Raw genomic sequence first — 24,651 nt, forward strand, 5'->3', positions numbered from 1 at the left:
CTCATGCAAATCCAAGTGACTGTCAGCCAGTCAAAGTCCATGGAACTGCACTAGATCACAGGTACTACACTACAGAGGACTTTCTAATTCTGAATGTTATTTGATTGTTCTCGAAGGGCCAGTGTACAGGACTGCACATCTCTTGTTTGTAGGGAAAGAGTTTCCCTATGCATTCATTGCATTGGGAGTCAAGATGAGCAGAATGTTGGTCACAAAATCCTGGTGCAGTAGGTGATTCTGTATTGTGAGTTGTTCTGTTGCTTGCTTACATGTTTTCCTTTTCTGACCATCCCAAGATAAAGCATGTTTAAAGAACATCTTAGGGCACATGGTTGGTAGTAGCAGCAGTTCATGGTGAGCCATCATAAAGATTTGATCATCATTTTAAAGATAAACAAGCATGAGTCAAGAGAGCAAGTGTGATGCAAACCTTAGTGCGGTTCTAGAGTGCATTTACGGAATTATAGCTGATCGGGAGTCTACAAAACAGCAGGCCCAACTGTGCTGCTCTGAGGCACTTAAGAGACTGGAAGCCTAACAACCCCTCTTTGTGTATGCTGGTGTTTCACATTAATCCTGCCTTCTCCCTGAGCAGCACTGTACAGTTTGGAAGGAGAGGCTACTCCTGTTAATATTGACATGGGTGTGTTTCTGAGAAGATGGAGAATATTATTTTCTGCCATAAGGGACTGTATCAGTTTCTGTCAAAAGCAGCAAGAGCTATCTAGGTTTTACCATAAGAAATGGAAGTGCCTATTGTTATCTCAGCATTTTCTATCAATGGATCTGCAGGATGACAGATTGCTATCACAAGAAATCAAGATGGGTGAAATGATATGTAAAAGTCAGAGGCAAATGTTGCAAGGAGGCCTGATCCATCCTGCCAGCCCTGGCTGCTATGATTCCATGTCATACATTGTCTTAGCGATTGAGAAGCTTAGCAAGATGATAGACTGTGAAATGCAGATCATAGGCAGTAAGAAAGTGAACATGCCCACATTATGCACAGCAAAGCTCTGGAGAACCAGTGGGAGGTGGGAGATGCTGGGTAAAGAGCCCTTATGTCTGGCAGAATGACATGATCAAGAATATTGCCTAGGTCCCACTCATGAAGAAGCCATCACAGACCTTGTAGCTTCTCAAGGCCTGTTGTCCTACAAAGAACTCCCCCTGTTGCTGTACCAAATAACAAGAAAGTTCTGAGATGAGCGAAAGCCATGCTATGGTTGCTGTGTGGGCAAGAGTTCTATAGGAAAGACATGTACACACTTAATGCCTCTGAGGAGGCTGTCCACAACACGTATTTTCTGATTTGCAATAAATGCTGTAATATATTCAATAGCTTGGATCTGTGGTTTGTGAAACTCCAAGCAGCTACAGGGTGACAATGTCTCATGAGTTCCAGCTTCCTACTGACATTGGTGAGGACAAGCTGGTGACAATTACAAACTATGAACTAGGGATTGTCAAGGGTCCTTAGGGCAGTACAGGGACGGGGGTCCATAGGAGTGTAGCCATAGTTTCCCTGCTGTTGTGTTCCCTGTTGTTGTGGTTCGTAAGACAGTGCAGTGGCAACAGAGTTTCCACTAAGGATACCTGCCTCCAGGTGGGACCTGGAGATCTTCTGGAACTACAGTTTATTTCCAGATTACAGAGATCAGTTTCCCCACTGAAAATGGATGGTTTGGAGCAGGAGTAGTCAACCTGTGGTCCTCCAGATGTTCATGGATTACAATTCCCAGCATTTGCTGGCAGGGGCTCGTGGGAATTGTAGTCCATGAACATCTGGAGGACCACAGGTTGACTATCCCTGGTTTGGAGGATGAACTCTGTGGCACTGTACCCCATTGAGGTCCCTGTCCTCCCAAGTTTACATCCCCAAATATCCAAGAGTTTCCTAACATGGAGCTGACAACTCTTACTTCCCATCCCTTGGGGCAGAGGGCACAACACCTTGCAACCCTGTCTTCCACATAGCATTTTCCCCAAATAAGTATTTTAAAACCAGTGACTTGATACACTTATATTGATACACTAAAATATGCCCTGTCTGTGTAAGATGGTGGTAAGGTCTTGATGGGTTAGCTGCAATTTTCGAACAATGAGATAAAACAGTTCAGAGTCCATTTTGGATACTCCAAAGAGGAATTCCATTGAAAGACCAGCTATTTTTTGTATCAATAAAACACAGGGTGAGGACATTCATTAATTTTAAATCATTAATTTTTTACAAGATGTAAAACAGGTTACAATAAGGATAAAAATATATAGAAATTTAAAATATCAACAATTTTAGATCCTTTGAAGATGTTGGAAAATGCTAGAGAAATGTCCTAGTTATAAGAGTCATTCAATAAACTGCCTAAAGGAATTGTAATTCCTGTTGCTTTCAAAATAAAGTTGGAGGGACATCTGAAATGTATATTTTACCAGCAGGACTGCCTTTTACTTCCATCAGACCAACAATTTAAATAAGCTTTGAGGTAGATGAGTATGTACATGAATTTTCTTAGAACGGTGCTTTAGAAATATTTAGTAAAATGCTCTTCTAAAAGATTCTGACACAAGGCAGCAAGTCATTTCCCTAGGGTAGAAAATTTTATTACTTTTCAAGTGATATGAGAAAGGCCTGAAAACCTGTCACCTTTAGGCAATTTGTAACAAATATACAGTTGGGGAAGAGCAAAATAAATGAACCATTGTTTTAAATTATTATGGTTGAAGGAATGCACATTATGTTCTCCTGTGTATAAATGGGCAATGCTTTGATGATCTATGCATCCCTTGACTCTAGGTTAAAAGATCACACGTGCTCTGTTCGTATCCACTTGGAAGGTTATGTTCTTCCAAGGGACATTTCGGAGCAAATTGGTCACTTTGAGCATTGTTCATATAGCCTTTTCCATCCCCATTATCCCACTCTGATAGTTCTTTGTTCCTTATTGTTAAGAACTACAGAGAAAAGGATAGTCCAAAGGTATTATATCAGGGTATGTTTGCATTACGTTTTAAAAGACTGAGCTCAGCAGATCTTAAAGACCATATATGTCCAGAACCAGCAGACCATATTTATTTTAGGCTTCTTTCTGCAATGTTCAAAGCAGCTAATATCTGATAGTACAACACATCAAACAAATAGAGAAAATAAAGCATTATTATTACAGACTAGGTGAGCTACATTCCCAAGTAGAGTTACACCGTTAAAAGCTCTTTTCAATTGTCTTAGAAGGGGGTATTTATGGTATTTATGGTAGGAGAGGGGGGTGATACTTGTCCAGAAGGCTTAGTCCTACAGTGCTATCCCCATGTCTTCAATCCCAGGGGTGGAATGTGTCAGCCTAGGGTGGGAATTGATTGAGAACTTGGCCATCTGGTTGGTGTACCATTCTCCTACTTCACCACCAGATGCCCTGTCGGGCCTGCTGATTGTGGTGGCTGCCTAGGCACTGCACTATCCCAGGTTTATAATCCTGGGGAACTTTAACATCCATGTGGATTCATTATCCCCAGGACATTACCTGGACCTGGTGTTGGCTATGGCAATACTGGGGTTCTCACAATTTGTTGCCGGCCCCACCTATCAGGCTGGCCATACCCTCAAATTGATCTTTGGCATGGGGGTAAAGGTGGATCTAGTGGCAAGTAACATATTCCCATGGTCAGACCACCACACCCTGAAGGCCCAGCTGAGCCTCCCCAGTTGCTCAACAGGCATATCTTAGTTTGCCCGCAGAGACTTATGGAAACCTAGGGAATTCTGAAAGCTCTATGGGAGCTTTCACCCACTGACTTGTTGGTGGCCTTGGTGGAGGACTGGCAGTCCTGGCAGTCCTGGCTAATGGCTGCTATCAATGAGATTGCTCCTCAGCACCCTCTCCACCGTTGCCTCAAGCAGGCTCCTTGGTATTCCCAGGAGCTTCATGAGAGGCAGAGAGAAGTGAGATGGCTAGAGCAAGTGTGGCAGAAAATTCATGACAAGGTGGCAAGAATATCCTATTGCACACTCATAAAGGTTCATGAGATGGCAGTGAAAGCCACAAAACAGGATTCTTTTGACATCAAAAACCCATCCTCTAGCTCTTGCCCAATCCAATTATTTAGGGTAGTTTGATCTCTTACCACATTTGAAGTATGGTGCCAAAATAGTAGTAAATTGGATTTGATCTGTGATGCATTGGTAAAAGTTTTTTTTTTTGCAGATAAAGGCTTTTGCTCCACCAGGACCTTCCTGCCCCATTTGATACAGAACATGAACTGGAAGATGATGTTTGATGACTTCAGCTGGCTCTCTTTAACCTAAGTGGACAAGTTGTTGGGGTCAGTGAGGGCTACCACTTGCCATCTGGACCCCATCGGTCATGACTGCTCAAATCGAGTGAGTGATGGATAGAGGGATATTGAGGGATATTGTCAACCTTTCTCTGACATTGGGAGAGTTCCCCAAAGGGCTCAAGGAGGCAGTGGTTTCCCTCTCCTGACAAAACCTTCACTGGATCTGTGGGATCCTGCCAACTACTGTCTGGTCTCACATCTTGCATTTCTGGGCAAGGTAGTTGAGAGGGCCACTGTGGACCAGCTTCTGGCTTTCTTAGAGGAATTTTCAGCCCTTGACCCATACCAACCAGTTTCTGTCCTGGCTATGGGGTGAAGACAGCACTGGTTGTCTTGGTGGACGATCTCCGGTGCCTTCTGGATCGAAGTGGTTCGGTTACCCTCATACTTCTTGATCTGTTGGCTGCATTTGATGTTTTTGACCACAAATTGTTAGCCCACTGCCTCACTGTGACAGGGATTACGGGGACAACCTTACATTTGCTGATCTGCTTCCTCCAGCACCAGATACAGTGTGGCAGTGGAAGAAGAGTTGCCTGACCCCTTTGGGCTCCCCTGTGGGTTGCCGCAGGAGGCAATACTTTCCCCCACAATTTTCAACATTTATATATCCCCCTTTGACTCAGCTGGTCTGGGGCTTTGGGCTGGGTTGTCATCAGTACACAGTTCTATCTTCTGATAGATGGCCAGCCAGACTTCCTCCCAGGAACATTTGCCAGTTTTGGAAGTGATGTCTGGATGGCTCAGGCAGAGTTACCTGAAACTCAACCCCTCCAAGATAGAGGTCTGTGGCTGGGTAGGAAGGGGCAGGATCAGGAAGCGCGCCTTCCCTGCCTGGATGGGGTGCAGCTGACAGCTGTGCCTGCAGCCAGGAATTTGGGGGTGATTTTCGATGCCTCCTTATCTACGGAGGCTTAGTTCATGAAGGTAGCCCAAATGGCATTTTACCATCTTCGCCAAGCTAGGCTACTAGCACTTTACCTGTCCCCTAAACATTTGGCCACAGTGATCCATGCAATGGTCACTTCCAGACTAGATTTCTGTAACTCACTCTATGTGGGCCTTCCCCTTTTTCTCACCCAGAAATTGCAGTTGGTAAAGAATGCAGCTGCAAGGGCCCTTACGAGATCATCTTGGAAAATAAATGTCCAGACTATATTGAGGCAGCTGCATTGGCTGTCAATTGGCTTCCAGATCAGGTTCAAGGTTTTGGTACTTACTTTTAAGGTCATCCATGGCCTGGGCCCTGTTTATCTGAGGGACCACTTGTCTCCTCATGCCCACCACAGAGCTCTCCAGTTTGGTGTAGTGGTTAGGAGTGCAGACTTCTAATCTGGCATTCCAGGTTCTATTCTGCACTTCCCCACATGCAGCCAACAACAACAACATAATTTATCTTTATTCCCCCCGCCCACTATTTCTCATTTCTTTCTTTCCGCCCCCTCCCCAGGCCCTTGTGGTTCTTGTCATTTATTCCTTTATTTATCTCTATATGGAAACTGTTGGATGTGAAACTTGAAAGACTTGTCTATAAGCCTCTGATTCTCTGGTTCAGTTATAATTTCTCACCTTAATCTACCTGAAAGCATTATTTAATGATCATGTGGAATGAAATCATGCTTGATACCCTAAGCTCCCTGGAAGTAAGGGCAGATTATGACATGCCATTTAAAGATGCTGAGAACTTCAACAAAGAAATGATTGACAGGTGAATTTCTGATGCTCACTCTCTCCACCCCAACTGGCAAACTTGTTTTACAGAGCCAGGTCCCTTACTTCAGCTGAATGCTGTTTGTGCCCCGTTCAAGAACTAAGTCATCTAATTTACCAGGCACTATGCAGATTCTCCTAGGTCATGATCCTAAATAAATTATTCAAGGAAGAGTGGCTGTGGCTCAGTAGTAAAGCATCTGCTTAGCAATGAGGAGGCCGCAGGTTCAATCCCCAGCATCTCTACGGTTTTTATTTTAAAGAAATCAGGTAGACCATATGAAAGACAGCCTGAGAAACTCTGTAACAGGCTTTCTAAACCAGAGCTTCTTGAAACCCTGGAGTTTCTTGATGGCCCTGGAAGGGTTTCCCAAATGGGTGGGAGTTAATTGTTTATATATTTTTAATTTGATAAACATTTGTCAGGTGATACGACCATATATGGTCATGTAGACCTCCCCCTCAAATGGCCAGAGTTGGGTCTTGAGGGGCTGGGAAGGGGAGGGGCCCCAGGTAGGCATGTACACAGCTATGCTTTCCAAACATATTTTGCATGATCGTACCACTTCTGAGGTTTCATGAAGTCTGAAGAATATTTCTGGGGTTTCTCAACAGTAAAAAAGTTGAGAAAGGCTTTTCTAGAAAGCTTAATCCTGACCTTAATAGGCCAATAGTCTGATTCAGTATAAGGTATATGTATTATGCCCAACAGTATATTGGACAAATCCAGAACAAGTGTAATATTAACTAACAGCCATTCAATTTTCCATGACTCTCAGCATTGTTTAATAAACTGAATCCTCACTGCGCTAAAGAACATTTAACTATAATGATAAATTGTATCCATGTGTTTCAGAATCCAAAACTTTTTGTTTCTTATGCAGCAGGCTTTTAAAGAAGGTAAACTTGTAGTACTCTAGTATCTTTGATGTCTTTGAACACCAGCCATAACACTTAGAAATGCATCCCTTTTCTTTCTTAGGAATAAAGACTTTCTTTCTGATTCACTATTATCAAAGCGCATAGCCTGAAGGATTCATTTAGCATTTTGAATTCCCAATATTTAAATTAGGGCAAGACAAAACTGGCTTTAAATCAAGTATTTGTAGAAAGATTAAATTTCATATTTAAGTATTCCCATTTTAAAATACCATATTTGCATTAAGGACCTTGCTAGATCTGCTATAGCAAGCACTTTCTGCATTTAATTTTCATACTTAATTTTCCACATAAAAATATAAATTCTGAATAATCAAAAAACGTCAAGTACAAATTGAGATATATTAAATACACCTCTCTCGAATAAACACTAAGATTTAATATATAACAAAATCAATTAACCATAATTAAAATGTCTCAAGATTTTTTAATTATTGTCCTGTAGTCATCCTCCTACCACCACTCCATACACTTTACCACTTACTGGTATTTAATTTACAGCAATAATTAAATTAAGCACAAGTTCTATATTTCATTTGAAGAGCTTGAATCCAACCAACTGCACCCAGAGGAAAGTCCATATATTTGCCAGTACCTTTCCCTCCCCTCCCCCAATCACTTCTGCAGCTTGGGGGCTATCAGGCCCTAAGTGTATATGGCACAAAATAGGGTGTATGTGGCAGAAATTGCCATTTTTTGTCTTGCTTTCTGGAATACTCATTGTACAACATCAGCTGGCCAATTTCCACAATCCAATGACCTTTTTGGACATAGCTTGGTTGATTAAATTTGTATTACATGTCTTGCAAGGAAGTAATCACATACACACTAACACACTGCAAATATCACCTTCACAATGCTGCCTCAGTTGGTTCAGTATGTGCAGGTATTGGCAGAGAGGGGAAAAGCCCTTCCTTGAGCCTCTGGGGTAGGTAGGTAGGTAGGTAGGTAGGTAGGTAGGTAGGTAGGTAGGTAGGTAGGTAGATAGATAGATAGATAGATAGATAGATAGATAGATAGATAGATAGATAGATAGATAGATAGATAGATAGATAGATAGACAGACAGACAGACAGACACACAGACAGACACACAGACACACAGACACACAGAGTGTTTAGAAAAATCTGGTGCCTTGCCACTGAATATGTTTGATTATAGAATACAGGAAAAATCACTTCCCAATTTTCCAGTGGATAAAAAAGCAATCTTCCTAAAACTGTACCAGGGTGGGAAACCTCATGAGGATCCAATGAAAGTTGTCAAGTTCAATGAAAGAAGAAAGTCCAGATACAAGTACAATAAATGTTTAGAGCAGTCTTCTCCAACAAGGATTTTGTGAAACCCTGGGGTTTCTTGAAGGGTTTTCCAAATGGGTGGGAGTTAAACTTGTTTATGTTAAAATTTGTTAAACATTTATCAGTTGATATGGCTATATATGGTCATGTTGGCCTGCCCCCTCCTTCCAAAATGGCCAATGAAGGGCCTAGGGGAGGGAAGGGGTCCCAGGTGGATATGTACACAGCTGTGCTTCCCAACTGTATTCTGCACCAGTGTTCCACATCTGGGGTTTCATGAAGCCTGAAGAATGTTTCAAGGGTTTCTCAACAGTAAACAAATTGAGAAAGGTTGATTTAGGGGGTGGTTTCAGTGTGGTTGAGTTGTCTGTTAGACTTTTGTGGAATGGTGTGGGAATCCAATTCAAGTCACTGTTGTAGTATGTTGGACAATAAATACTGTAACAATCACATCCAGATGATATGGATGGTAAATTTTGTTTCCTTGTCCATGTGGTTGTGGACCTGTAAGTATTATAGCAGCTGCATGCTATGAACCCTTGAAAAAGTCCATGATTTAGATAGCTGAATTTTAGTGCACACAAGTCAATCTGATTCTACAAACAATTAAATGGGACATCTGTATATTTCTTATCAAATGGAGGGGGGAGGCTGAAGTATACCTCCAAAAAGTTAAGCTCACGTTGGTTTGATCTTTGGCAACCTAATTTAAGGTATTTTCTATAGCTACTGAAAATGTAGAGTACACCAAGTCATATTATCTCATTTTAATAACCAGGAAGTGTTTAATAATCAGGCACTAGACTCATAGAGTGTTTAGGCCATGTACTTAGGTCCTGGTACAATAAGGCTGAGGCAGACTGGCTGAAGACAGGGGATGTTTGTGGGAGGGAAGTTACCTGTCCTCCAAGGATACTTCCTACTGACTTCAGACCAGAAATGCAGGAAAATACAATATAGTTAATTGTTTACAGCACTAGATAAGACACGCTTGTTATGTTAGGTGGCATATGACAACTGCTGGAATTAAGTAGGTCTGAGAGACGATGTGGAATAACAAGGAATCATGGGTTTAAATTTCCACTCACCTGTGAAATCCATTGACTGACCTTGAGATATTCACTTTAGTGCAGCCTCTTTCCTACCTCATAGGTTTGTGGTGAAATTAGAAACATGTATGCCCCTTGACTTTTGTGGAAGAAAGGTGAGATAATCATGTGGTAAATAAAAGACAGTCTTCCTCAGAAATATTCCTGAGTGAGAATCATATCCAAACCTCTTTGAATTTTTCAGAGAAAAAGAGGAACATCCATGTGATGAGCAAATTGCTGTTGGGTGGGATAAATTATCCTGGCATCTTTTTTATAGCTGTCGCTGTAGCTTCTAATCTAACCGACATTTGATAGTATGAATGATTCAGCATCCAGGTCTGAAGAGGTTAGCATACACATGCGTAATTCTCTGTTGAGTATTAATGAGTTATTTTGAGTGATGCAGGGTGCACACTGAGCTGACATTGACATTTAAAATATGTTCTGAGTATTGTACAAAGAGAAGGATTGCCAACTACTTAGCATTACGCATTACACAGCTGTCCTATGGTTACTAGTATTTTCTATTGCTGGATTTATTCATTGGTAGGAAAATAACAGGAAAAGCGGGATTAGAAAAGCAATAGTTTTCTGTAAAGCTTTATGAGACACATCTATGATCTCAGCTTACTCTCTTTATCTATGCAAGTTGAAACACCAGTGGAAATAGACAAATTCATTAAATAAAAATATGTGTAATCTGTAAATATATGTATATTGGGGATAGGGGACTCAGCCATATAATCTGTGAATTTGGCTGAAGAGTTGAATCTGGTTTGGGGTAGCTATTTAGGTCAAGACATAGTAAACAAAGCCATAATGTATTTCCTCTATGATGATATACCTACAAGGCTGAACTGCTTACCTTTCACTTAACAATGCTTCTATGAAATAATTTAATATTAGAATTATTTTACCTCCCTTCTCAAATATTGCAGAGTAGGGATGAGAAATAAAGGCCATGTCCAAAGATCGCTGAAATGTTATACTTACAAATCGTACAGTATTTGTAGGTCCAGTTTCAATGAAAGTCTGTGCAGTATCTCTAAAGGAGGTGACTCATGGGGGGTAGACAGTTCTATGGTAGGGCCTCTGGGTGCTGTGGGAAGCAGTGAGTGTGAGGCACCTGGACAGGCACATCCCTGGCTACCACCAGCCTTCAGAGGCCTCAGCACTCTGTCTGAGTGGCACCAGTTTCAAATGCCTCTGGGGTCATGGCTGTCACCCTCAAGGTGGATAGACCTCCCCTGGGCGGCAGGTTACCAAACCCCTGTTGATAGATTCCTGGAGATTCAAGAATGGGTCTGGAAAGCATACAGTTCTTTGTGAGGTACAGATCGATGGTGCCCTCCCTCCCCAGCATCCTTTCCCACCAGGGTATTGATCTCACTCTGGAGGGGAGCTGCAGTTCTGGGGGATCTGAAGGATGGCAACCCAAGTATCCCCACTTCCTGAAAGACACTTGCCATGGCCATAGGTCTCTTTCAAGGTGGTGGGATGCTGGGGGAATGGGGTTCTTATGAGCCATCTCTCTCCCCACTAACAGTGATGCAGACAGGACTCTGCCCACTCAACTCATGGCTCCCATTTGCCAACACTGGCCCACCTCTTGTGACACCCCGCCTCACAACAATGGCACAAAGGTATGCTGGGGCAGAATTGTTATGGATGCCAGCAGCCTGAAGTACTTTTGGGGCACATTTACCCCTGCTCAGCTGCCATGTAACTAACCCTTTAGGGAGCCAACTAGACCATTTACGCACTGGGAACTTCACTGCCCCAGCTCCAATGCATGAGCACAAATAGAGGGTGGATGTGATGCACCGGGCCAAATACTCCCCATTGTGGGTGCAGGAAGAGGTGGGGCAACCTGCCACAACTAAAACTCCAGCCTACAGCCTGTCACCTCCAGTGCATAAACGGTCCTAGTGGCACCATGGTGCAGCTGTTGCAGCACTGGCATGGCTCAGGATTTTGCTGTTAATTGCCTAAACCAAATCCAAGGTACCCAACTGGCTGCCACCTAAAAACAGGGATAGTTTCTTTTAACTCAAAATTCGGCATTTCTTACGTAAGGGATTCCCAATTGAGTGGGAAGCAGCAAAGTTATAGTTGGACATACATTTTCCATGAAAACCAATGGAAAGAAATAAATGAAATGATTAAAGAATTCCAGAAAAAATAAAGAAAATTATTAATAATGACATTAAAGAACATACTCCAAAATCAGATTTACGTTCTTATTTCAACTTATCACCACAGTGTAGGGGTCTCATTCACTTGGTGGGGGCAGGAAACATGCCATCCTTACTCTTGTTTCTGCTCTGAATGCACAAGATTGCAAGTGGCAGCATGTCCTCTCTGGTATCATTTGAAACCCCAGGGTATAACCACCAAGTTTCCAGTGATTCGTAGAACTACCTAGGTCACTTTAATTTTTTTACTGAAAAAGACACAGTACTGGAGCTGGCATCACACACACACACACACCACACACTGCCCCACTGCTGAGTTCAGGGCACTGCCTAGCAAATCCTACTTCAATAAAATCAGAGTCCAGCAACACCTTTAAGATCAACAAAGATTTATTCAAGGCGTGAGCTTTTGAGTGCAAGCACTCTTTGTCAGACTAAGACTTAGACTGATGAAGAGTGCTTGCACTCGAAAGCTCACGCCTTGAATAAATCTTTGTTGGTCTTAAAGGTGCTACTGGACTCTGATTTCATTGTGCTACTTCCAACACAGACCAACACGGCTACTCATTTGAAAAAATCCTACTTCAGTTCATCTTATATGTCTCCTAAGTGCTCTTCTGCTTTCACGCTGCCCTAATCTATTGGTTGGTACAAAGGAACGTTTCATTTTTATTTATCTGATAAGGCCATACTACTATAACACCAGGAAGTTTATCATGGTCTGCAAGTTCACTGTCCAGGAACTGGAAATAAATCAGCCTCATAGAAGCATGCCCAGGAATGGCAAGAAATTTAAGGAATTGACTTTTATTGTTGGTGTGAAACATAATGAATCATCTCTTGTACTGCTGAATTTCTCTCGTGGATGTTCAGCAAGCTGAAAGTGCACAATGGGATTACAAGGGGAAAACAGGGTTTATGCTTTGTTGATCATGACCATTGTTCTTAAAGGAGACGAGAATGAGACAAGAATGATAGGGTATTGTAATTAAGTTTTGTGGGTTACTTTGTTTTTAAAAAGTATCCAGCTAATGAACTAATGGAGCCTTTGGGTAGTACAGTAGAATGGGGCTTGTTCATAAATACTTATCAGAGTTCAATTCATTTGGTGAAAGGGAGAAGCAGCTGAAGCAGCTGTTTGTCTGAAATAAATGGACTGATCTGAAACTTACTTTCCAGCCTCAAGCAAAGTTACACCCTTGTGAAGCTACTGGAATCAGTGGGATTAGCAAGGTGTAATTCTGCTTAGTTTGGCACTTCAGGTCATTGTTTTGGTCCTGGTCAGGAAACTATAGCAAGGAGACAGAATATACTAATTTATTTGCTTCCCAAAGGAACAACTACAGCATCTCTTTTACCCACCACTGGAAAAGCCTACAGCGTCTTGGATAGGGTAGCTTTCACGATGACAGAAATCTTTCCACAAATAACACTCATGGAATACAAACACTATAAACAGAAAGAAGTCACCACGAATAACTAAGTCTCATGTCCGAACCGAAATAATAACAATGAACAGCATATACAATATAAGTTGAAGGCTTGCTCAGGCAACATGGTTTTCCAAGTGTATGCTTCAGTTGTTGTTGTTTTAATGTGAATTGTGTGTGAAAAAATAATACATTGTAGAGGTACACAAATCTGAAAGACAGGGCATTTCCGCACATTGGTAAAAATACCGTTACGCCAGCTGAATGGCATAGTGCTAAATATTATCGAGCCTTCTGGCCACTCCGCACCATTTTGCTGTCTCACTGTAATCTGCTGCCTTTTCACGCTTCTCACCCTCCAGAACTGCTGCTGGAAATAGCGAAAGAGAGCAATGTGCTTCATACACGACTCTCTTTCGCCTGTCAATCAAACCAGACAGCCAATCCTCTTTTTTCATGTTTTAAAGGTCCCACAATGCCCACTATTTTTTTTTTAATAATACTTCTTTGTTTAAGATGCATAGTGTTTTTTGAACACCATCCCTTATGGAATCATGAGTCTTTAGATACTTTTAAACATTAGTTTCATTCCTGATTTGGGGGGGGGGACTTTAGAGAGGCATGCTTTGTATCACAACTTTGGAAAAAATACTTTTTATTTCTGGTAACGTCTGCACACTTGTGCACTTATTCGTTGCTCCAAGTTGTTCTCCGTTTTTAAAAAGCATTTCCCGTCCCCCATAAGAAGGGAGAGGGAGGCAGGTGCGAGGGAAGGACATTGGAGATGGAGGTAGTGCTTCTTCGCCTCCATACATTTCTTTGGCTGCTGGCCTGCTGGTTGTCCACTGGGTGTCCGGGCGAGAATGGAGAGTTAGGGACCAACGGATACGAACGCGGGGAGGGAGGCTGTAGAGAGGCGCCCGGACTTCAAACCTGGAATGAGGACGCTAAACGCAAGGGACTTATAGCAGCCAAACCGGTCCTCGCGTTGAGTGCCCGGCCAGCCCGGGAAGGGGGCGGGGGAAAAGGGAGTTGTGGTCAGTGGTACCTCCCCACTCGCTCACCCCGAGGAAGGGCCCGCCCGAGAAGTCGCCGGCGCTGGAACCTAGAAAGAAACGAGCGACTAGGACGGAAGGGCGGCGGCGGCAAGACGGGTTATGTAGGGGGGCGGGGTCCAAGGCGGGAAATATAAGGTGGGGAATACACCGGTGTGGTGGTTGGTGTGGATGAGAGAAAAGGACGTTGCGAGTGTACGGGGAAGAGAGAATAAAAGACGGTGTTTGGAAAATCCAGCAGACTTTGTGGTTCTTGGTCGGAAGAAGAGGGGACGCCACGGCTGAGAAGGGTGAACCTCGCGGAGGGGCTGGGAAGAGCCCCACACTGGGGGATAGAGTTTTTTAGGTTGGTGAATCCACTTTTTGGGATTCACCAACTTGTACTTTAAAATGGAGGATATAGCAAGCAGTTTGCTGGCCAGATGTGGGAGATTAGCAACATCATGTGTAGCATCCAGAATATAGTGCCTTCATAGGGTAAGTATGATGCTAAAATTATGGTGTGCAGAAAAGCCCACAAGACTGGCTGCAGCTTCAGTAATTTAACCAAATTCTAAATCGTTACTGGGGACTTCCACACAATGGCATAATCAGGATTAACTGTTGTGTATTGCGTGAAAAGGACCTCATCACTCTTTTAAGTGATGAAATCATGGTAATAGACGAGATTCAATGGCTCATCCAATGAGATATTCTTATCAATTGTTGTTCCTTTATATATTTCTGAAACAGTCTAGGGGGTGGGACATGTCCAACTATCCAAGTTGGAATGGGGCCAATCAGGGTTCAGCCAGCTTTGTCCTGATTGGCCCTGCCCCTGCGGCTCCTGCCCTCCAGCTCTGGATTCTAGCCTCTTTGCTCTCAGATTCCTCAGTGCCTGGAGTCAGCAGCAGATAAGGGGAGAGGGCCAGGGGCAAATAGTCGTGGTGGAGGGCTTGCTAACGAGGGCCTCCTGGCCTGCTAGGCTGGGCCTGCTGACGAGAGCCTCCCAGCCTGCTGACTGCCTGCTAAGGAGTTCTGTCTCAGCCCTGCTAACGAGCTGCCTAGCCCCCGCCTGCTCCAGTTGATCCGGCTGTGAGCTGTGGCCCAAAGCCAACTTAAGCTGCCTGGGAAGGGGCCAGAGGAGGAGAACCTTTCAGGGCCTGTTCTTAGGAATGGGCTTTGAAGCTAGTACATATAATAAAGAGCCTCTTGTGGCGCAGAGTGGTAAGGCAGCCGTCTGAAAGCTTTGCCCATAAGGCTGGGAGTTCAATCCCAGCAGCCGACTCAAGGTTGACTCAGCCTTCCATCCTTCCGAGGTCGGTAAAATGAGTACCCAGCTTGCTGGGGGGTAAACGGTCATGAATGGGGAAGGCACTGGCAAACCACCCTGTATTGAGTCTGCCATGAAAACGCTAGAGGGCGTCACCCCAGGGGTCAGACATGACTCGGTGCTTGCACAGGGGATACCTTTACCTTTACCTTTACATATAATAATTTATAAATAAATAATTTGACCTAACATTTGCCCTGCTTATACATTTTTCCCTATCAAGGAAAAAATAGTTTCAGTCACAGAAAAAAAAAGAGGGGAATGGGGGGCTGATGGAAGAACTTCCCAGGGATAATTTCATAGCTGCAGTGACAAAATCAGTCAATCTTATGTCTGCATTAAGCCAAAGAAAAAAACGTCAGGTTCTAACATCAAAGAGGGAGAAGAAGATCAGCCTGGATATCAAGAGTCCTCAAAAAAATTTCATTAATGATCCTTAATTAATCTTTATGCCTTTCTTGTATTATTTGTATGAAAATCTATTTATTGCTTGTTTGAAAAGAAAAAGTGGAGCAGAAGAACTTGAAGCCTCTAGGTCAGTGCTGGTTTTACATATGAATTTATGCATGTGTAAAAAAACGTTTTGGCCTATACATGAAGGACCCTTTATTCAAATGTGTGTGTGTATATATATATTCTTTGACTGTTTCTGAAGAACTGCTAATGAGACTCAGCACAGAATATTATCATTGAGGATTGCCAGACTGGCATCCAATAAGATGCAGGGACTTTTCAGTGATGGCCTCAACACTACATAACTCTCTCTCTTTAGATGATCTTTTCCACCAAATTTGACAATGGGATTTGAACTGTTGTGCTTTTAATATGTGCACTGGTTGCAGTCAATGACTGATTTTTCAAGGTTATTGTTTTATTGTATTTTTTTAATAATTTGTTAACAGTTTTGAATACTGCTATATAAAAGGCTATGTAATAGTATATAAAAAAAGAAATTACTTTGTCAAGCAGGAAGGATAAATTTACCACACATCTGCTCCTTCTCTCTTGGATATGATAATTCATTTTTATTTAGTTTATAGCTGATGAATATTAACTATTTTCATCGATCGGGGCTCATAGTATTATTTGTTGGGAAGACAAAGATAGGAAGGAAAGTTAGTGAGGGAAAGTTCAGCAAAACAGAAAGCACTCACCCGTTGGCAAAAGACAGACGGGGACAGATGAATCTCAATAGAGAGAGAATATCATGGCTTGGGTTATACTATCAGGAAGGCCCTTTCTCAGGTTGACATCCATCTTGTCTCAGATGGGTAGCAAAAGCATTCATGAGAGCAATATAATGAGTAGAATGCGAGGGCTATCAGTTGCCTTGCTCACTGGCTTTCTTTTATAAACTGTTTTGACATATTATATATAACATATTATATATAAACAATTTGACATATTATATATATATATAAATATATTTTGTGCGCTACCTCAGACAGGTCAAATTACTCAGAAAAATAAAAATTAAAAAATTCAGTAGGGTACTGAATGTGAAAGGAAGGAAGGGTCCCCATTAACCAACTAAAAGTGGTGACCAGGTATTGGGCAGCGGGAGACATAGAGGCAAGGCCTCAGGTATATGAAGGGAAGCTGTGAGACTCTCCCAGCAGGCAATCCTATACACAGGTCAGGTGGTACAGGTGGGTTACCTGGGAGTGGAATAAAAGCTTCTCAAGGTATTGGGAACACCTTGGAGGGCAGGAGAAACAGGGCCTGCAGGCCAGAGCAGGGATCATGAGACAAACATGTGTAAAAGCCATGTGGGATTTTAGTAAGAAGGGGAATTAGGTGCGATTGCGTGGAACAACTGGTTGAATCCAACCCCATGTGTAATAGTTATACTTACAACAATATATATATAAGCTATACTTACAACAATACTTACAATAGCTAAGAATGTTGCTAAAAATACACACTGTTAAAAATGCCACAGCTTTTACAGCCGCTGAGAGTATAGATTTGATAAAGTGAAATGCAAAAAAGTTATATTGTTCCATTTATTACTATGATATGACTATAAAGAAAGAGCACTTTCTTTTCTTCTAGCAAAGCCTAGTCTTTGTTTTCTCTGTAACAATTACAGCTGCATATTATTCTACACATGTAATGCCTTATGAGAGAAGAGGGAAATTTATTCCATTAATACCAATGCTATAGCCCCCCACCACACACACAAACACACACAAAAGATAGAGCTTGAAATGGAAATCTAGTCACAGCATATGATATCTCTTTATGCCAATTACCCCTGATGGATAGCAGCAAAGACACACATGGCCTGGCTGATGAGCATTCAAGAGGAAGGAGAGCAGCATCCTGAAAAGCCACTGATGGCATTCTTCTGAAAATTCAATTTGTTTGCATGAAAAATATCAGTATATTCTTTACATAGTCAAAGTAACCTTTTGAACTTTACAAAAAAATCAGCATTTCAGATGCAACACTCACTTTAGATTTTAAGTATAATTAACCCAAGATAAAATGAATTATGGATTTAATTTATCTCCACCTGATTGAAACAAGAACTTGCCTTAACGTCACTCATAAACTGGTTTGCTTCTCTAATTTGTTCTGTTAAAAGTACACTATAAAGGATTGTCAACTTTCCTATACCAAAGCCACCACTGCTTATAGATATCTCAATATTTCACTTAATCTCTCTCAGTGAAAACTAAATTAGTTAAACTTACAATATTTTTTAAAAATGTGTAGTGATCCAGAAAGTGATATAAAGGAACTCATAAACTCTGCACCTCATGTCAAACTTTTCAGCATCTGACTGATGTTTCACACATTGTTCAGCAAAACTCACTGAATTATTTTAGAGTTCATTTCTCAGGCTTCTGCAACAACCACAAAATTGCCTACCAGAGGGCATATCTCTAAGTTAACAGGAAAATGGTCACCTTCCGTAATCAGGAAATGCCATTTTATATGTTTGACAAATTCATATTTCTCCTCTCCAAGTTTCTGTCCTGGAAACTTCATTGGGTTCAATGGTCTTAGAAGAATGTAAATATGCTTAGGATTGGATTGTTAAGATGGCCAGAACCATGCCTCCTCCCTATTAGAGTACTGACCAATTTGCAGCATGCCATTCTTATGCAATATCATTTAGTGCTCTTTGAGCCTGTGGACACTTTTGGAATTCTGATATAGAGTGTGAGTCCAATCACAAAATGAACACAAGGTGAGGTGGGGTCACATTCAAAATGGTACCTACATAGCCCAAAACTTATACACAGAGAAAACCCAAGTATATGGTACAAGAGAAGTAATAAAAAAAATGATCTTAGATTTTTTATTATTCTGTTTGACTGTGGATGTTTTAATTGTAATTATACTGTGGATATTTTAACTGAGGATTTCGTGAACCACCCAGAGCCAATACTGTGGTAGCAGCTGCTTCAGAAACAATATTAATTTAATTAGCATGACTACTCAGATCTCCAGGGCCCAGTCAGAAGTCCTGCTGAGAAGGAGCTCTGCGTAGTCCCACCCACTTTTTAAACACTTGATGGGTTTCAGAAAAGGTGTCAGCAGGTGCCATATTGGGGACCTGATCTAGAGTATTTTGGTTTCTCCAATTCAGGATTTCTTGGATGAAACAGGTTTTCCTTTACATCTCATTTCCATACCAATTTTGGCAGGGAAACTTAATTAGCATAGTAAAGTTTATTGAATGGTCTACAGATACTAACAAGTTTGGCCAAACAAATTAATGATCTACAGATGTCAACTAACTAAGTAAACTATCCTTCATGAATCTGTCTAATCTTTCTCTAAAGTTATCTATTTCTGAGGCATCTGGCAGTGAGTTCCACATTTTAAACAAATGTTAAATGAAGGAGTTGCTTTTGTCCATCTTGAATCTACTGCCTATCAAACCCTTAAGCTCTACTATTTTAAGAGAAGGGAAAAGTTCTCCCCACTCTCTGCATAATTTTATAAACCTCTATCATGTCCCACCTGAGTCATCTTTTTTTTCTAGTGAAAAGTCCCAGACTTTTTAGCCTTTCCTCACAGGAAAGAGTGTTTCAAACCACGAATCATCTTGCTTGCCATCTTTTGTATTTTCTCCAGTGCTGAAATGTCCTTTTTGAGATATGGTGATCAGAACTGCATACAGTATTTCAAATGAAATTACACCATAGATATATTCAGGAACTTTTGGCTGTATTATTTTCAGTCTCTTTCCTAATCATCCCCAGAAAAATTTGCCCTTTTTACTGCTGAGGCACACTGGATTGACATTTTCATTGAGCTGTCTACCATAATCCATGGTCTCTTTCCCTTTCATGCTCAGCAATTCCAAACCCTATGAGCATATACTTGAAGCTGGGATGTTCTGTTCTAGTGTGCATCTCCTTACATTTGTCTCATTCATTAGATTTTTTTTAGGTTGCTGCTCACCCGAATGTTATAAGTCACAGTGACTTATAACATTAAAACCAATACGTTAAAAACAACATGAAAACAAATAACAAATGTACAATATTCTGCTATTAAAATATGTGATTATCAAGATACCACTAATTTCAAAAGCTCAAACATTGAAAGTTGCCCTCCAATGGCTAATCTAAACAATTCAGTCTTCCACACCCTGTAAAAACTAAGCAAGTCTGACAAGGCACAGATCCTAACAAAGAGTGCCTTCCACAGGGTAAGGGCCAAAACTGAAAAGGTCCTTCCCCAGTGGCAGCTAACTGACCTATCCTGGGGTCAGGCACCTGCAAGAGGCCCTTAGAAGATAACTGAAGGGAACATACATATGAGGGAACCAGACTACTGAGAATTTTAAAGGTGAGCAGCAAAATCTTGAATTAGATACAGTGATGAATTGGTAGATAGTGCAGCTACTGAAAAATTGTAGTAAAATGAACAGGTCACAATGTTCTAATCAACAACCTGGCAACTACGTTCTGGATCACTTGCAGTCTCAAAAGCATTTTCAAGGATAAACCTACATAAAGTGAATTGCAGTAGGCCAATAAGGAGGTGACCATTGCATCAATCAATATGGCAAGGTCTGACCCAAACAAATAAGGAGCTGGCTGGCATACTACCATAGATACTTATTTCTCCACCAATAAGACAGAATCCAACCACATCCTAAGGCTCTTTACAGAGTCTATAGCTGTCAGTTGGACACCACTGAGTCTCCAGCTAGAATATCAGTCTTGCACAGCCAATAACCTCCATCATGGATGGATTCAACTTTAGCCAGTTCCCCTTTAACCATTGGGCTGCCGCATCTAGAAACTGGGATAGTTCAGAGAGCCCTATCACTGACTACCTATCCAACAAGAGGAAGAGATGAGTGTCATCAGTATACTGAGGGGACTTAATTCCAAACCTCTTGACCATCTCTGCAAGAGGGCACATATATGTGCAAAATAACATAGGAGAGAGATTCAAACCCTGTGAGACCCCATAGTTCAGGTCTCATTGGCTCCCAAACAAATGTTTCATCCAATACAACCTGGAGCTGCTTGGCCACTGACTGCTCAGTTACCTTCCCCAGAAAATGTAGATTAGATGCTGGGTGGTAATTGGCCAGCTCCCTTTTATCTCTTTAGTAAAGATATAGAACAGACATCTCCTTAAGGAAGCTGGGGAAATCGCCCTGTGAAAAAGACAAATTAATAATCTGTCTCAAAGGGCCATTTATCATTTCATGACATGATATAACGAGCCACAAGGAACAAGGATCCAAGAACAGGTAGTTGGCTTCACAGCTTGCAGAATCCTTTAACATTTGCACAGATCAGCAGGCCAAAAGAGTAGCCCAAAGAACCACATGGTGCAAACAGATCCCCCATCCCATCAACATTATCATATTCAGCAGCCAACTCCAGATAGAATTTAGGGGATCTGCATACTCTTTTGCAAATAAAGCCAAATTAGTATCACTATTGGACATACCAAAGGGATGACTAATTGTTGAACCAATCTGAATAACTGAGCTGGTTGTGAGCTAGCAAAATAATATCTCTTTGCTGCTTTCACTGCCACCTCATAAGACTTAAATTGGGCTCTATAGTGTGTTCTCACTGCTTAGTCCTCATTGCCAGTTCTGTTCTAGCCATCTGAGCAACCAAACCTTAAAATTTGCCAAATGGTTACCCACTCTCCCAATCTGTAGTCATCCTCCTGGAGTTCTTTACAGTGATCTTTGGCTTTCACCATCCCAAATAATTTTATGTCATCTGCAAACATGGCCACTATACTTCTCAACCATAGTTCCTGATCATTTATGAACAATTTAAATAGCACAAGCCCTAATACCAGTCTTTGTGGGACTCCACTGCTTGGTGAACAGAGGGTTGAACTGCTCAATTCCTTCCCATTTCTCCTCAGTCTTCTCTTGTAAGGGGAATCATGCTCAAAGTGGCAAAATCATTTCACATCATAAGGGATGGAAGTTGTGGCTTAGGGTCACTGTAGGAATAGTGTATACACACCTAGTAGTTTCTTTAAATGAAACCAAATCCTCTGGGCCAAATGAATTGCATGCAGGGATACTTGCAGATGTAATTTCTGATCCTCTGCCTATTATTTTTGACAATTCCTGGGGAACACACAAATGCCAGAAGATTGGAGGCAGGCAAATGTCCCTAACTTCAAGAAGGGGGAAAAGGAGGATCCGGGTAACCATCAGCTCATCCGCCTGACCTCTATAGCTGGCAAAAATTTTATAACAAATCATCTAATAGTGTCCAGATCACGCGAGGTGATGTTACTACTTTACTCTGCTCTGGTAAGACCTCACTTGGAGTACTGTGTTCGGTTTTGGGCACCACAACTGAAGAAAGATGTAGATAAATGAGCATATTCAGAGGAGGGGGCTACAAAGATGGTGAGGGGTTTGGAGACCGTTGTATGAGGAAAGGTTGAGGTAGCTTGGTCTGTTTAGCCTGGAGAGAAGACGACTAAGAGGTGATATGATAACCTTCTTCAAATACTTGAAGGGCTGTCATATGATGGAGCAGAGTTGTGTTTTGTTGCCCCAGAGGGCCAGACCAAAATCAATGGGTTGAAATTAATTCAAAAGAATTTTCAGATTAACATCTGGAAGAAGTTCCTGACAGAGTAGTTCCTCAGTGGAACAGGCTTCCTTGGAAGATGGTGAGTTCTTCCTTGGAAGTCTGTAAGCAGAGGCTAGATAATCATCTGACAGAAATTCTGATTTTATGAACTTAGGCAGATTGTGAGTGGGTAAGCAGGAAGGGATGTGCCAGTTTTTATCTCTTGTGGCCCTTCCTTGCATACTCAGGTAATAGCTAATCACCACTGGGGGATGGTAGGTGAATTTCCTTCAGGCCAGGCTGGATTCTGGATTTTTGGTACAGGGATCACTTGGACATGAAATTGGGGTCACTGTGTGTGGGCAGACAGTTATGAGTTCCTGCATTGTTCAGGATGTTGGACTAGATGACCCTGGAGTCCCTTTCAACTCTATGATTCTATCAGCCAGCTGATATTTCCTCAGCAGGCTTTGTTCCTCTACAAGTATAACAGTTCTATTATTTTGCCTGGGACGGACATTATGCTAACTGAACTGTAATCTCTTGGTTCCCCCAAGGAACCCTTTAAAAAAAAACTGGTGTAACACTTCTGATACAGTGACTGATTTTAGTGATAAAGTTACATATGCCAATTAGTAGATCATCGGTCTCACATTGGAGTTCTTGGGCACATGGCACCAGGACCTGGAGCCATAGGTTTTAAAATTCATGTACCTTCACCTCAATTTGGCTCAGTTCTGGTGACTCTCTTCCTGAAAATAGTGGCTGAGGCCTAGGCAGACATCTCCCCACAGACCACAGATGCAAAGAATTCTCTGCCATCTCACGATCTTCCATCATTACTTCCTTCACCTCTGTATGAAGAGGCACAGAAAGATGCTCTTAACTGATGTGCTGTCTTTAAAATGTTCCTAAAAACTCTGCCTGATTCAAATTGCACCTGTCTGCTCGTACACAGCAATTTCATTTTATTTCCTCAGCTTTTACTGAACTTGACACACTTTGAATCTAGATTCAGGTGGGTAGCCTTGTTGGTCTGAAGTAGCAGATCTAAGCTTGCGTCCAATGGCACCTTTAAGACCAACAAAGTTTTATTCAAGGTATAAGCTTTCACGTGCATCAGATTCTGTGAAATGATGCTATTAATCCAAACAAATTTAATGTGTAAATGCCAACTTGGGTTTTATTCGGTGCTTTTAAGCCAAACTAAGAATCTCCTGGTTTATTTGGGTGCTGAATCGCTAAAGACAAATCAAGTGTAGTCATTAGCAGTGCGGACTTCTAATCTGGTGAGCTGGGTTTCATTCTGCACTCCCCCATATGCAGCCAGCTGGGTGACCTTGGGCTCACCATAGCACTGGTTAAGTTGCTCTGACTGAGCAGTAATATTAGGGCTCTCTCAGCCTCACCTACCTGACAGGGTTTCTGTTTTGGGGAGAGGAAAGGGAAGGCAACTGTAAGCCACTTTGAGACTCCTTCAAGTAGACTTCAGCTGGGGATTCCGAAAACCTTTCTTTCCCTAGATATTTCCCAGGTAATAGGAGGGAAGGTGGGGGAGGATTGGTCAAATAGGAATTTAGGTTTGGGAGGGGGGGAGAGGAAACTGTTCTTTAGCCAATTACAGGTTGCCTCTTTTTTGAAATTCTTCAGTGTATGGCCAGAGAGCATAAAAGCAAGGGTCTGGCTGGTCCTTCATTGCTGTGCAGTTTGAGACTGGTCTCAGAGATTGTGTGCCTATTCCATTTGCTTGCTGCTGCTCTGAGTTGGCATAAGAGACCCTACTGTGTGGACTTCTGGTTCTTCAGATCAACACAAGAGAAGGCATGGACTGGTTTGATCATTTAAAAAAAAGGTTCCCTCTTTTATTGTTTTATTGTCACTGGTCTTTGAGCTGTCCTTGCAAGCCCCCTCCTCCTTCCCCCTGGGATTCTGTGCTGCACCCCTGTTGAGCTGGCATTTGCCACAATGGGGCATTGGGTTCTGCTGCGGAGCACTAGTTGGGTGGCACTAGTACATTCATTGACTGCAGAGAAGGAATTATCATTATTATTTATTAAATTTATTTCCCTCTACTCCTGAGACCTGCTCATGGTGGGTTACAATTGTGGTGGGTTACAAATGCCTCTCTCCCTTCAGTTTCTGCTTCAGAGATTCTGTTAGGTGCACTTGGTCCTGCTGGGTTGGATCTGCCACAGTGGTACTGGTTCTGTTCGGCAGAGTTGCACTGGTCCTGCTGATGGGCTGGTGTTGAA

The 24,651-nt window shown here is 42.0% G+C and overlaps 1 pseudogene; it reads left to right on the forward strand.

Annotated features, from left to right (window-relative positions):
* The first annotated feature begins 639 nt into the window (after positions 1–639).
* On the forward strand, positions 640–2,475 carry LOC143831153 (putative proline--tRNA ligase, mitochondrial; annotated as a pseudogene).
* The last annotated feature ends 22,176 nt before the right edge of the window (positions 2,476–24,651 follow it).

This window comes from Paroedura picta, chromosome 3, assembly GCF_049243985.1.
Source record: "Paroedura picta isolate Pp20150507F chromosome 3, Ppicta_v3.0, whole genome shotgun sequence".
Lineage (NCBI taxonomy): Eukaryota > Metazoa > Chordata > Lepidosauria > Squamata > Gekkonidae > Paroedura > Paroedura picta.